At 40.2% G+C, this 15,710-nt stretch overlaps 1 long non-coding RNA gene across 1 annotated transcript in view; it reads right to left on the bottom strand.

Moving 5' to 3' along the window:
- The window catches only part of LOC144614640 (uncharacterized), a 38,849-nt gene extending 30,627 nt beyond the window's left edge, over positions 1-8,222 (bottom strand). The window contains exons 1-4 of the long non-coding RNA XR_013552536.1: positions 6,471-8,222; positions 4,631-4,672; positions 4,271-4,408; positions 1,389-1,476 (exon numbers count right to left, since the gene is read on the bottom strand). This is a non-coding gene — a long non-coding RNA (uncharacterized LOC144614640). The remainder of the gene's footprint in view (positions 1-1,388; positions 1,477-4,270; positions 4,409-4,630; positions 4,673-6,470) is intronic.
- Between the last annotated feature and the right edge of the window lie 7,488 nt (positions 8,223-15,710).

Here is a 15,710-nt window from a genome sequence, read left to right as displayed (position 1 = left end):
TCTGGGAAGGAAAGGCATGTAGCAAATGAATATACATCCCATAATAAACTGAAAGCACAATTTCCTAAAAAACATAATTTTGCTAAAAAACAAAAAACTTTTTTTTCTGTTAAATAATTGCATTAACCAAGGCGCTTTAAAACAAAATAATGGAATCTGAGTTTCAGCCGATAGAAGCATTTTCTTTAATAACACTTTGTATTTCCTCAGTGGACTGAGAGATAATTAAGGAAAACAAAATTAGAATAGAAGAAAGATTCTAGAATTGAGGTCTGATTATTTGGTTAGACTATTCATTTATATTTCTTCAGTTAGCATACCTAATTTATAGAATTGATAGACTATTTGGGACATTGCAGGTTTCAGAAAGGCAACTAGTCTTTTTTTTAAGTTTATTTATTTTGAGAGAGAGAGAGAGAGAGAGAGAGAGTGATGGGGAGGAGCAGAGAGAGAGGAAGAGACAGAGAATCCCAAGCAGGCTCCACAATGCACCACAGAACCTGATATGGGGCTCAAACTCACAACCATGAGATCATGATTTGAGCCGAAACTAAGAGACGCTTAACCGACCGAGGCACCCAGGCGCTCCATCAACAGGTCTTTTTCTTAGACAAAATAACAGAATATAAAAATAATAATAACAGAAGAATATTATCAGAACATATAATAAGTACATGAGTATATTATAAATAATTTATTCTATAAATATAAGTGAATGTATATTTATTCATATTCATGTATAGTATGTGTTACGAGGAATATGAAGAAAGGGCTACACTAGATAATTAGCAATAAAAAATGAAGTATGTGCTATGATGAGTCCAAGATTAGAGGTAAGAAGATGTGCTATGACATAAAATTGGTGTTAAGGAAATCTTAAGATCTGAATACATTATGAAATTTCTAGCTACTTCTGTCAGGTTCCCAGGGTCTCACACTGTCTTCCATGTCATTAGGATCCCAGCGGTGACAGCTTAACCAATGTATTCACAGAGAACTACCACTGGTTCCTTAGGACTATATGCATGTGAAATAGTTCTGAAAAGGACCCTAGGATTGAATGAGAAGAAATACACTTTGTACGTACCCATTTCCATCACATTTAATAAAATTTACGTTCTTGGGAATTTCACTTTTTATTTTGAAATTTTAAGTTTATTATTTTGAGAGAGAGAGAAAGAGTGAGTCGGGGAGGGGTAGAGAGAGAGGGAGAGAGAATCCCAAGTAGGCTCCACACGGTCAGTGGTTGGGGCTCAAATCTATGAACCATGAGATCATGACTTAAGCCAAAGTCGGACGCTTAACCAACTGAGCCACCCAGGGTGCCCCTATTTTGAACTTCTTAAATTGAATACTGGAAATAAAATATGACTGATACTAAAACTTACTTTCATTTCTTCTTGTAGCACCCAGACAGCAAGGAGCCTCAGATTTTAGAACAGCAGGATTCAGTGATAACGTTGAATTTTATCAAGTCTGGGAGCCAAGAGAAAAATGGCATGAATATCTTAGAATACCAGAATGATGTGAAAGCATCTAAAATAAAAGGGTAACTTTAAATGATACATTAATAACTACAATTTAAGTCATAGAATAATTAACAAAAATATTAAACATCAATTATAATTGAGTGTTCTAATAGTAAACATATTATAAATTCCAACTTTGTTAACAATTTTATATCATCTGGGCTCATTACTGATACTGGGTTATGAAATAATTATTAATAGAATAACTATATTTTATCAATATAATAATTATGTTATTAAGTATTCAAATATTGATTAACAGAAACTTAATTTTGAATATAATTATTACCAATATTAGTGATTGATAAAATATTATGTTTTCACAATTTTTTAGGGCAATACTTTTCTAAGTTTACCATTAATACTTATACAGAGTCATATGCAATATCTCTTGGCAAATAAAGTAACATTCCTTATACTGATGTTATTTTCTGTTTGACTGAAGAAAGAAAGTGAATCATTGGAGATGAATGGATGTTTTTGCGTTACTTTTTAATGTTCTTTCATTTTCAACATAATCAGATCTTATTATTCATGCCATGCTTTTGAAATTTCCAATATTTGTTAATTTCTTCATTTGAAAATTTGTTGAAGTTCATCCACACAATTAAATGCCTACTTTAAAATACCTTTTTTCTGGTCAAAGATATATTACATAATTATTCAAATTACAGTGAATCAGACAATTTTAATCTAAAACGTGTGGTCTGTCAATACAATATGTTGACAAGCATTAATAGCACAGACCTTAAGTCTCACAATAGTGTGTGACTTTTTCATTTACATGTTCATTTGAAGCAATTTTTCAATGTGAATTGTTTTTGAAGTTTCCTCTGCACATTCACTTACTCGGGTGGTAAACATTTCATGACCCTTTCCATTATACTGTCTTTTTATAAGTTAATTCTCTTTTTTATAACAGTTTTATTGAGATATAATTCATTCACCAGAAAAACTCATATCCTTTTACGGTGTGCAATCTGCTGGTTGTTAGAATATTGGAAGAGTTATGCAACTATCAACATTAGCTAATTTTAGAAAATCTTCATCATCTTTAAAGAGAAACCCCCTGTCAGTCAGCACTCGGTGACATTCTCCCTCCTCCCTTAATAGTTAGTAGAAACTACTAATCTACTTTCTGTGTCTATGGATTTGTCTATTCTAGACATTTCAATATGAATGGAATCAAACAATAGTGGCCTTCCATGTCTGGCTTCTTTGACTCGGCATAATGTTTGCAAGGTTCACCCATGTTAATAGCATGTATTTCATTAACTTACATGTCTGAATAACATTGCATTATAAAATACACCACATTTTACCTATCCATTCACCAGTTAAAGGACATCTCATACGCTAACATTTAGTAATTGCCAACATCTTTCGTCGTCATTCTTCTTAAGTAAAGAGTTTGAGAATACAATCTGGGAAAAAGAAAGGTGTACCCTCCTGGAGGAAGAAAAAAAGTCCTCAGATTCCCCCCCAAATGGGTAAGACTTCTTTTATAAAGATGCACTTTAAACCCATGAGGAAATTTGTCTCCAAGAGAGTCGGTTCAATGTGCCCAGTGAGAATGACTCAGTAGTCAACTTGGCACCCAACATTTACCCAAGGAATATGTGTGCACGCATACACACGCCCACATGTACATATTGGATCCATTGTACAGAGCGCCATTTTATTCTCTTAAGTCATGAATGGCTTAAACTTTTTCCGAGGAACAGCTAAATCTTTTTTTTCTGAATTGAAGTACTTTTTCAGTGCTGTGAATGTTTTATGCAAAATGCTTTCCATAATAGAAATTTCTGTTTTGTATCAGTTCCATTAGCTCTTTGGAATATTCTAGATGTGCTGTAGGACAGGCACTGTGGTGCTCAAATGGGGGTCACTGTACCACCTCTTCTACTTCCTCACCCTCTCCAAGATGGCATCTGGCAGTGAGGGAAGCCCTAAGCCCTGTGGGACTGTCCTTTAAGCATTTTCTGGGACTGATATGGCTGATGTGAGGATGGCAGGGGGTGGCAATAGATGGAAGTAAGTTGGAGAGAGGGGAGGGTAGACAGGGGTCAGACATCTGGAGAGAATGGAAAGGAGGTGGCCCTCAAGGGAATGCCCTAGGGCGCCCTGGCTGCCTGAGTACTGGCCCTTCCCTTTGCAGCAGGTCTAGGCTGCCACCAGCCCAAGCTCTCCCCCTCCCCCAGTTGGACTCCTCATGGCTCCATTATTTTCTGACAATGCTTTTCTTTTCCTTCCGTCTAGCCCAGACCCCTATTTGAGAGCAGACACCACAATGGATCCAACAGCTGGGCTGCATTTCTCCAGCTCACCTCCTGCCCCACTTCTCAAAGCAATGTATGAGAAAGAGTAAAGCCACACCTGATAGCCAGGACTGGGCCTGGTACCCTCAGTTATATCTTGGTGTCCTTCTGCAGAACATAAATGTTTTTACAGACTATGAACATCAGACACATCCACTCTGTGGCCATGATGGATCAAGGCACAAACAAGATCACTTTATGATCCGGTCTAAACACAGATAAATTGCAACATTGTCTAAGCCACAAAATGCCACTGCTCTCTCTCCTGACCAACATCAGTGAGTGACTGCTGCTCCTTCACAATTATGGCACCAGCCTTGCTCAAGCTTCCCTCCTTACAGATGATTAAAATACCAATCATAGAATCACCCCATTTCAAGGCAGCACAAAATCCAGAGAAAAAGTCTTTTTCCATGAACTCACCCCAAAATCACTGGGCATAAGTGGAAATCCTATAAGGTCCTTCTGCAAAGGCAACAGCAGCCAAACCATGGAGGACTGGGGGATGGGGGGGATCAGCAAGGAACAAGCAGGACCAGGAGCAGGGTTTGACGGTGGCCCCTGGAAAGGGTCAGAACAATCCCTTCAGCCACTGCAGACTGGAGTAAGACTATCAGGAAAATGCTTAGAAGGTGCCCTTCCTCTCTCCTCCCCCTCCTGTGGGGGCTGGGCCATGCAGGCTCCTTGTAACCTCATTAGTGGAGCAGGGTTGGATTCCATTCCCCCTATCCACCTAAGTTTTCTTTGACCACGGTATCCATACAAGTGGATCTTCCTTCTTACCTGGCACCCCACTCAGGGCTAAGACCCTCCAGGCTACAGCTGCTGTGACATGAGAGCAGATGAGGGAGTAAAATGAGCATCAGAGAAGTTAAATGAAACAGGGTGTTACAACAAACCTGTAGTCAAGTAACAATTGCATGGTGTGCTTGTGAACATCAATGACCTAAGAATTACATGCATATATGTTTTCACTCATGTGTGGAATCTGAGAAACTTAACAGAAGACCATGGGGGAAGGGAAGGGGAAAAAGTAGTTTCAAACAGAGAGGGAGGCAAATCATAAGAGACTCTTAAATACAGAGAACTGAGGGTTCATGGGGGGTGGGGGAGGGGAGAGGCAAAAATGGGTGATGGGCATTGAGGAAGGCACTTGTTGGGATGAGCACCCGGTGTCGTATGCAAGCGATGAATCATGGGAATCTACTCCTGAAGCCAAGAGCACACTGTATACCCTGTATGTTAGGTAACTTGACAAATTATATTTAAAAAATAATAATTATGTGCACATAAGAAATAGAAATGTGAGGTGTCAGACAGTGTGCCATTAGTTCACCCTGGTGGGGCTTGGTGATTTGACTTAAATGTAAACCAGTGCCTCCAGTGGAAGAGGTTGTGGTTCTAGAAAAGTGCAATACACAACCTCTGTGATGACATGTGCAACCCTAGGAAAGACACCCTTTGTTTCTCACACACTCACGCAGTCAGGAAAAAAGCTTGTCTTGACATCCCCTTGTCCCATCTGCTACCAGGGTAGGAGTACCTCACCCCTCTCTGACAAAGCCCAAGTCTTTGCTATCTCAGTCAACTCTCTGAATCAAAGTCCCCCTGATAACGGCCCTGAAACTGTGGCTTTCTATCCATTTTTTTTCTTTTTTGTTTTAATACTTATTTATTTTTGACACAGAGAGAGAGTGTGTGAGCAGGGGATGGGCAGAGGGAGAGGGAGACACAGAATCCAAAACAGGCTCAGGCTCTGAGCTGTCAGCACAGAGCCCAAAGCAGGGCTCGAACTCACGAACCGAGAGATCATGACCTGAGCCAAAGTTGGACACTTAACCAACTGAGCCACCCACGCGCCCCTGTCTCCACTTTTGAATAAACAGATAGGGTAACTGGATAACTAAATCCAGGAGGTCTTTGTTTTACCCCTTTGAGTCCTTCCTTCCTAGAGTACAAATAAACCTCTTCCCCAGGATGAAGGAAACACTCGTTTCATGTAGGCAACATTCTGAGTCTTACTTAACAGGGACATTCCTTAGTTTCTGTGTGTCACGTGACCACCTGTGCACATAACTTCACATGATCTTCAACAGAATGGATCCTGTCCTACTAGCACTCTTAGGTTTCACACCTGAGATAAGAACAAGTCTGTTGGGACTTTTTGTTTAGAAAATGGATCTCATGCCCTTCTAAATTTCATGAAAACTTCCTGCAGTTAAAAGAAGGGGGCAGGCACTATAACAAATGGGTTTCTGGGAATATTCAGATAATTATTTAAAAATGAAGACTTGGGCATCTGGGTGGCTCAGTCAGTTAAGCATCCTGCTCTTGGTTTTGGCTCAGGTCATGATCTCACAGTGGTGAGCTTGGGCCCTGTGTCAGGCTCTGTGCTGGGAGTGCAGAGGCTGCTTGGGATTTCTCTCTCCTTTCTCTCTGCCCCTCCCTGGCTTGCTCTCGCTAGCTTTCTCAAAAAATAAACATTAAAAGATTAAAATAAGTAAATAAAAAGGAACACTTAACCCTGATCACAGAGCTTAAGATACAACAATGAAATCTGTATATCCACTTTAGTCTCAATTATGTCATGGTAATAAATGACCTCAAAACACTAGTGGCTTACCTCAACAAAAGTCTATCTCTCATCCTTCTAGGATTCAGGTTAATGGGATCATCATTATCTAGGACAGGCTCATAGTAGTGAGAAAAGAGGAATGGCCCAAAACGATGGGAGGATTCTGCTCAGAGATGGTATAGACTGCTTCATTAGGCCGCTCATATCTCACTGGCTGAAAGAAATCACAGGGCAAAGACTAAAATCAATTTGTGAGGTATAGTCCCCTCAGAAGATATGACCTGACTGGGCTGGTGCCATGAGGGTGGATGTGAAATAAGTGGCCCTTCTTCAATATATGGTGGTTCATTTAGTTGGTCAAGATTAGCTTCCATCCCTAAAGTATACAAAATTATCTTACCTTTCTCCACCAGACACAATATGAAGTATTTTCCAAGCCAAAACCTCCACTGACACTCAAAGCAACTAGAAGATCCCAATATAACTCCTTCATCAAGATATCAAAGAACAGGGGCGCCTGGGTGGCTCAGTCAGTTAAGCATCCGACTTCTGCTCAGGTCATGATCTCACGGGCCGTGAGTTCGAGCCCCATGTCGGGCTCTGTGCTGACAGCTCAGAGCCTGGAGCCTGCTTCAGATTCTGTGTCTCCCTCCCTCTCTGACCCTCCCCCATTCATGTTCTGTCTCTCTCTGTCTCAAAAATAAATAAACATTTTTAAAAATTAAAAAAAAAAAGATATCAAAGAACGGGGGCACCTGGGTGGTTCAGTCAGTTAAGGGTCCAACTCAGGTCATGACAACACTGATCATGGGTTCAAGCCCCGCGCCGGCTCCATGCTGATGGTGCAGAGCCTGCTTGGGATTCTCTATCTCTCAAAATAAACAAATAAACTTAAAAAAAAAAAAAAAAAAGGCATCAAAGAACAAAAGCCCATGCTATGAGCCAGTTGGAATAGGGAACAGACCCATGTAGCAAACACACTCTTATATATAAAGAAGACTGCACCCATTGGAACAGAGCAGTAACAAGATTCAGCTGGGAAGATGTTTTGGGGTAGACTTTTAACTGAGCATTAGATCAATTTCTGCTTCCTGGCTGAAGTCCCCACACCAGATCCTTGAATGTCCCTTATCTTGCTTGGCCTCATTTGTAGGGACCCTAGAGACTGCAGTAAAGAAAAACACAAAGGAAAACACACACAAATACAAACCAATTAACCTGATTCCATTTATTTCCAGGTGGAATTAGCCCATCCCCCAATTCATTATGCCTAATTTTTCTGTCTCTCAGCTAAAATATCTTGAGCTTATCAGTTGTCTGTGACAAAAGCATGCTTCATTTTTTTCTGTGGCAATTTACAAGAATACTTGAGGAATGATTTATTGGTAGAATTTTTAATGTGATCATTGCCATAAACCAAATTTTAAATCACGACCCAGGTTTGATTTTTGCGTTTCTTAACTATGCATAAAATTTTTGTTACAAAGTGTGTCTCCAAGTTCTTATTTCTTCATTGAAATGAGTAGAAATCTACCTGTACACCTTACCTTGAAGTTCACGCATCTTTTCTATCTCCTACCCTTCTTCCTGCTGAACATGACATTCATTTTTTTTTCACCAGTAATAGAATGTACCTTTATTAACACATTTCTTTCTGAGCTCATTTCTTTCTAGATGTTCCCAGGCAATAATGGCCAAAAGCATATGAAACATGACAGAGACATTTTGTTACCCATAATTCAAAGCACAAGAGGGTTTCGCCCATTTTTTGCTAAGCTTTCACAGCTAACGTAAATTTTTTCTTTTTATAAAGATTTTTATATTTTTTCAATGTTTATTTATTTTTGAGAGAGAGAGAGCACAGAGGAGGAGCAGAGAGAGAGGGAGACACAGAATCTGTAGCAGGCTCCAGGCTCCAAGCTGTCAGCACAGAGCCCCATGGGGGGGTTCGAACTCACGAGCCGTGAGATCACGACCTGAGCTGAAGTCGGACACTTAACCACTGAGCCACCCAAGTGCCCCCACAGCTAATATATTTTTACCAAAAACTTTACAGAGGCATAACATGAGTAGCCATCTTTCTAGGATTCAATCAAGTTTTCCATCACCCGTGGCTTGTCTCCATGACAAATCCACATATACACTTTTTTTCCTGTTAAATGTCATCATTTAAAAAAGAAACAATTTGTGGGGTGCCTCTTAGCCAGTTAAGCATCCTACTCTTGATTTTGGCTCATGAACTGTGAGATCGAGGCCCATGTCAGGCTCCATGATGAGTATGAAGCCTGCTTGGGATTCTCTCCCTCTCTCTTTGCGCCCTCCCCACCCCTCGAGCTCTGTCTCTCTTAAACATTTAAAAAAATAAACAATTTGGTGATTGTATTAGGCAGAGTTCAACTATTCAACCAGAGATACAGAATCAGTACATATAGTGATTAATTGCAAGGAATTGGTTTATGTGACTGTAGAGACTCACTAAGCAATTCCAAAACTCATAGTATGGGCTGAACTCTTGAGCATGGGCCAAGCATCTATCAACAGGAAGAATGTTTTTGTTTTTGTTTTCTTTTAAAGTTTCTTTATTTCTGAGAGAGAGAGGGAGAGAGAGCATGAGCAGGGGAAGAGCAGAGAGAGGGAGACACAGAATCCAAAGCAGGCTCCAGGATCTGAGCTGTCAGCACAGAGCCTGATGCGGGGCTCAAACTCACAAACTGCAACATCATGAAGTAGGATGCTTAACCGACTGAGCCACCCAGGTGCCCCAGGAAGAATGTCTTTGAAGGGAAGCCTCCACTCTGACCTTTTGGCCCTTCAGTTGAATGACTTAGGTTCAGCTAGATTATATAGGAAAATCTCCCTTAAAGTCAAGTGATTGTGGACTTCAAACACATCTACAAAATATGAATACAGAAACACCTAGATGAGTGAAAAACTAAGTTCTGTAGCTTAGCTGACACTTAAAAGTCACCATCTCAGGCTACACCTTGCCTAGCTATAAACCATACACCTCTCTTAGAACCATAAATGATCTCCAAATTTAAAAAATTACAACAAAGTGCAATTTCTGCCTAATACGGCACAACTATCCTGATTACAATAGAAACATGCTAATCCTTTCTCCAAAAAAAGATGCAACACCCTTGGGTGATGTGCATCCTTCTTTTTTGATGCTCCTTAAATATGATGATGTAAAGTTAACTATTATTGGGACGCCTGACTAGCTCAGCTGGTAGAGCTCGCCACTCTTGATCACAGGGTCCTGAGTTCAGACCCCATGTTGGGCGTGGAGCCTACTTAAAATAATTATAAAGTTAACTATTATTAAAGCACCTTATACTGGATCACTAGGGAATAAATGTGAGAAGAATACAAAAAAATATTTTAATATATGTACAAATTCATAGCAAAATTCTCATAACTAGTATGTCCTCACTTCTGCAAATGGTCCAAGATAGTAGCTATTTTCTTCCATTGCCAATTCAAATTTCCTTTGACCTCAGCAACACACCTCACATGGTGTTGATTCTTTGCCTGGTCAGGTGACCTGAAGTACTAACTTCTGTATCATTTGGTCTCAACCAGAGAAAGAGGATCAGTAGCATTCTGAACTCACAGGAAACTAGTGAAATTATACACACGTGTGTGCACATGTATATATACATATGTACAAATAAAGACATTTGTTATAAAGAATTGGCTTATACAACTGTGGCCTTTGGATAGGCAAGAATGAGATTTCTGGGGGGTGGCTGGGTGGCTCAGTCATTTAAGCATCTGACTCTTGGTTTCAGCTCAGGCCATGATCTCATGGTTCATGGTGACAGCGCAGGGCCTGCTTGGGATTCTTTCCCTCTCTATCTCAAGAAAAATAAACTTAAAAAATGTATAGGGGCACCTGGGTGGCTCAATCAGTTAAGCATCTAACTTCAGCTCAGGTCATGATCTTATGGTTTGTGAGTTCGAGCCCCACGTCGGGCTCTGTACTGACAGCTCAGAGCCTGGAGCCGGCTTTGGATGCTGTGTGTGTGTCTCTCTCTCTGCCCCTCCCTCGCTTGCACTGTCTCTCTTCCTCAAAAATAAACATTAAAAAAAAGATGAAAAATATAGGGGTGCGTAGGTGGCTCAGTCAGTTAAGCATCTAACTTAACCAGTTCGTGAGTTCAAGGCCCACATCAGGCTCCGCACTCACAGTGTGGAGCCTGCTTGGGATTCTCTCTCTCCCTTTCTCTCTGCCTCTCCCGAACTTGTACTTTCTCTCTCTCTCACAATAAATAAATAAACTTAAAAAGAAAGAAAGAAAGAAAGAAAGAAAGAAAGAAAGAAAGAAAGAAAGAAAGAAAGAAAGAAAGAAAAGAAAAAGGAAAAGAAAAAAGGGTGCCTGGGTGACTCAGTCAGTTACACATCCAAATTCGGCTCAGGTCACGATCTTACGGTTACTGAATTCAGGCCTCTCACTGGGCTCTGTGCTGACAGCTCAGAGCCTGGAGCCTGCTTCGGATTCTGTCTCCCCCTCTCTCTGCCCCTCCCCAGCTCATGCGCTGTGTCTCTCTCTAAAAAATAAACAATTAAAAATTATTTTCAATAAAAAATATATATAATGTAGGTAGATCTTTCCAAAATTATAAATAATATCAAGCCAAAATTAAAAAGCATGAGTACAACATGGAGAACATGTTTTAAATATATAAATGCATATATGTATTGCATATATATATATAAATTGCACAGTGTATGTACACTAGAGAGCACAGATTCTAAGACATATTTGGAAAGATATTAGGGTATCTTTAAAGTTTTAAAACTGCCTGGTAGAATCTGTACTTCCTCTTAATCTGATTACTTCAAGTTTCTTTCTAAAAGTGTTGAACAATAATGAAGGGATTAGATAGAAAGGTATATAAGAAATGGGTGGGCCACCCTTGGTGTTGATAAGCCTGTCGTCTTCCAGAGCTGCTCAGTTGCCCAGTGACCTCCACTGAGTCCAGGTACCTCTTCCCAAGATGGGTTTGAACAGCACTGCGAGTGGCAAATTTTCATCTGCATTTTGCTCTCTTCTTCAGTAATGCCATGTGCTTTATTTCCCAGAGTTTATAAAAGTTAAATCACAATCATAATTAGAGGGACAGATGGTTGGAACAGAGCTGTTTTGCATTGATAAGTTGTTAGAGGATTGATGGGTGCTTTAAAATTGGAGATTGGAATTTTCCATTTAAAGTAACAGCCAGGAGTCCCACAAGTAGGTTGTCAAACGTTTCAAAGTTGACATTGTAAATGGAGAAAAGCATATATATGGAACACCTACCTTTAAAATGTATGGGGCACCTGGGTCTCCTTTTGCTTTTTTTTTTTTTTTTTTTTTTTTTTTTTTTTTTTGAGAGAGAGAGAGAGAAAGCATGAGGGAGGGGGCAGCCAGGGAGATAGAGAATCCCAAGCAAGCTCCTCACTGACAGCACAGAGCCCAGTGTGAGTCTCATTATCAAGAACTAGGACTCAATATAACTGCGAAATCATAACCTGAGTCGAAATCAAGAGTCAGACACTTGCAGTGCTCGGGCAGCTCAGCTGGTTAAGCATCTGACTCTTGATTTCGGCTCAGGTCATGATCTCATGGTTTGTGAGTTTCAGCCCTGAGTTGGGTGCCACACTGATAGTGTGGCACCGGCTTGGGATTCTCTCCCCACCCCCCCACGCCCACCACAACTCTCTCTCTCAAAATGAATCAACTTTTTAAAAAAATTTTAAAAATATATAGAATCATTGATGAACCTACAGGCTTTCATCCTAGAAAAACATATGACATATGTTCACACAGAGTTTTTAATCCATAAACATATCCTTCGTACTCCTCTTCCCATTTTCTCTTGACCAGGCAGACTACAAAAAGAAACCTGGCAAGGCAGGACTGTTTACAACCAGAGTCAAAAGGATATCCTCCAAGGGGGGCCTGGGTGGCTCAGTTGGTTAAGCCTCCAACTTCTGCTCAGGTCATGATCTCACAGTTCATGAGTTTGAGCCTCACATCGGGCTCTGTGCTGACAACTCAGAGCCTAGAGCCTGTTTCAGATTCTGTGTCTCCCTCTCTCTCTGCCCCTGCCCTCCCAACCTCCTCTTGCACCCTGTCTCTCTGTCAACAATAGATAATAAAACATTTTTTTTAATTTTTATGAAAATAAAAAAGGATATCCTCCAAGCATCGTTTGAACAAAACCCTTACGCTGATAAAGCTACCAGGAAACAATGGGGCAAGGAAATTGGCATTCCAGAGTGTAAAATTCACATAAACATTAGGTTTCTATTTCATGATCTGTCAGATTCCAGATAAAGAGAAATGCTGGGATCAAGACTCTCAGGTAATTCTTTTATGTCAGGTATGTTACTCAGAAGATTTTTATCGTTGTATACCAAAAGCAAGAACTGTGTATCTTTTACCAATTGTGGAAATACCAACTGGGTATATTCACTGACAGGAGAATATACCGGTTCAGGATCTCCCAATGGGAGATACATCAACTTTTGAGATTTAGGCAATTTAGGAAATTAGGACACTATAATAATATGGTATCATTAAGTATTGATACATACTGGGGCACCTGGCTGGCTCAGTCACTAGAACATGTAACTCTTGATTTCAGGGTTGTGAGTTCAAGCCCTACACTGGGATAGTGATTAAAACATTCCATGCTCATGGGTTGGAAGAATAAATATTGTCAAAATGTCAATACTACCCAAAGCATTCAATGCAATCCCAATCAAAATTGCACCAGCATTCTTCTCGAAGCTAGAACAAGCAATCCTAAAATTCATATGGAACCACAAAAGGCCCCGAATAGCCAAAGTAATTTTGAAGAAGAACACCAAAGAAGGAGGCATCACAATTCCAGAATTTAGCCTCTACTACAAAGCTGTAATCATCAAGACAGCATGGTATTGACACAAAAAGACACACAGACCAATGGAATAGAATAGAAACCCCAGAACTAGACTGACAAAAGTATGGCCAACTAATCTTTGACAAAGCAGGAAAGAATATCCAATGGAAAAAAGACAGTCTCTTTAACAAATGGTGCTGGCATAACTGGACAGCAACATGCAGAAGGTTGAAACTAGACCACTTTCTCACACCATTCACAAAAATAAACTCAAAATGGATAAAGGACCTGAATGTGAGACAGGAAACCATCAAAACCCTAGAGGAGAAAGCAGGAAAAAAATCTCTCTGACCTCAGCCGCAGCAATTTCTTACTTGACACATCTCCAAAGGCAAGGGAATTAAAAGCAAAAATGAACTATTGGGACCTCATGAAGATAAAAAGCTTCTGCACTGCAAAGGAAACAACCAACAAAACTAAAAGGCAACCCACGGAATGGGAAAAGATATTTGCAAATGACATATCGGACAAAGGGCTAGTATCCAAAATCTATAAAGAGCTCACCAAACTCCACACCGGAAAAATAAATAACCCAGTGAAGAAATGGGCAGAAAACATGAATAGACACTTCTCTAAAGAAGACATCCGGATGGCCAACAGGCACATGAAAAGATGCTCAACGTCGCTCCTTATCAGGGAAATACAAATCAAAACCACACTCAGATATCACCTCACGCCAGTCAGAGTGGCCAAAATGAACAAATCAGGAGACTATAGATGCTGGAGAGGTTGTGGAGAAACGGGAACCCTCTTGCACTGTTGGTGGGAATGCAAATTGGTGCAGCCACTCTGGAAAACAGTGTGGAGGTTCCTCAGAAAATTAAAAATAGACCTACCCTATGACTCAGCAATAGCACTGCTAGGAATTCACCCAAGGGATACAGGAGTACTGATGCATAGGGGCACTTGTACCTCAATGTTTATAGCAGCACTCTCAACAATAGCCAAATTATGGAAAGAGCCTAAATGTCCATCAACTGATGAATGGATAAAGAAGTTGTGGTTTATATACACAATGGAGTACTACGTGGCAATGAGAAAGAATGAAATATGGCCCTTTGTAGCAACGTGGATGGGACTGGAGAGTGTGATGCTAAGTGAAATAAGCCATACAGAGAAAGACAGATACCATATGTTTTCACTCTTATGTGGATCCTGAGAAACGTAACAGAAACCCATGGGGGAGGGGAAAGAAACAAAAAAAAAAAAAAAGAAGTTAGAGTGGGAGAGAGCCAAAGCATAAGAGACTCTTAAAAACTGAGAACAAACTGAGGGTTGATGGGGGGTGGGAGGGAGGGGAGGGTGGGTGATGGGTATTGAGGAGGGCACCTTTTGGGATGAGCACTGGGTGTTGTATGGAAACCAATTTGACAATAAATTTCATATATTGAAAAAATAAATAAAAATAAAAAATCTTTAAAAAATAAAATAAATTAAAATATCTTTGGGGCAGCTGGGTGGCTCAGTTGGTTAAGTGTCCAACGTGAGAAAGGTCATGATCTCATGGCTTGTGGGATCGAACTCCATGTCAGGCTCTGCATTGACAGCACAGAGCCTGCTTGGGATTCTCTCTCTCCCCCTCTCTCTGCTCCTCCTCCACTCGCACTTTCTCTCTCAAAAATAAATCTTAAAAAAAATTAAAAAACAAAAATCTTAAAAAAATGTTCTGATACATCCTGCAGAATGATGATTAATACGTAATTATGAGGAAACTGTGGGGCAAGAACTCACATAAATTCCCAATTTTCAGGCTAGGTTTTTTTAAACACCTGAAATGTGATTTTCACACACACATATGAAGTAGGGGTCTGGGTCAGACGGTTGGGCATCTGACTTTGGCTCAGGTCATGATTTCAAGGTTCATGAGTTCGAGCCCCACGTTGGCCTCTGTGCTGACAGCTCAGAGACTGGGGCCTGCTTTGAATGTGTCTCCCTCTCGCTCTACCCCTCCCCTGCTCATACTGTTTCTCAAAACTAAAAAACGAACAGGGTGCCTGTGTGGCGCAGTTGATAAAGCATCTGACTCTTGATCTCAGCTCAAGTCATGATCTCAATGTCTGTGAGTTTGAACCCTACATCAGGCTCTGTGCTTGGGATTCTCCCTCCTTCTCTCTGCCCCTCCCCAGCTTGTGCTTGCTCTTTCTCTCTCAAAATAAACAAACTTAAAAATAATTTAATTAAAAAAATTTTTAAGTATATGAAAATCCCATATTGTATTATTTTGAATGGTACTGATGTAAAAATTAAACTAAGTTGGATTTCTTCAATAGCTGTAAACAATTATACCAAACAGCATTTAAAACAATGAAGATCAATGAAAGTGTGCTTTTAGAAGAAAATTATGAGTTCCTAGTTTTGT

The sequence above is a fragment of the Panthera onca genome, chromosome E2 (assembly GCF_046562875.1).
Source record: "Panthera onca isolate mPanOnc1 chromosome E2, mPanOnc1 haplotype 2, whole genome shotgun sequence".
Lineage (NCBI taxonomy): Eukaryota > Metazoa > Chordata > Mammalia > Carnivora > Felidae > Panthera > Panthera onca.
Note: the sequence above shows the minus strand (reverse complement) of the source record. Positions and strands in the feature narration are given on the sequence as shown.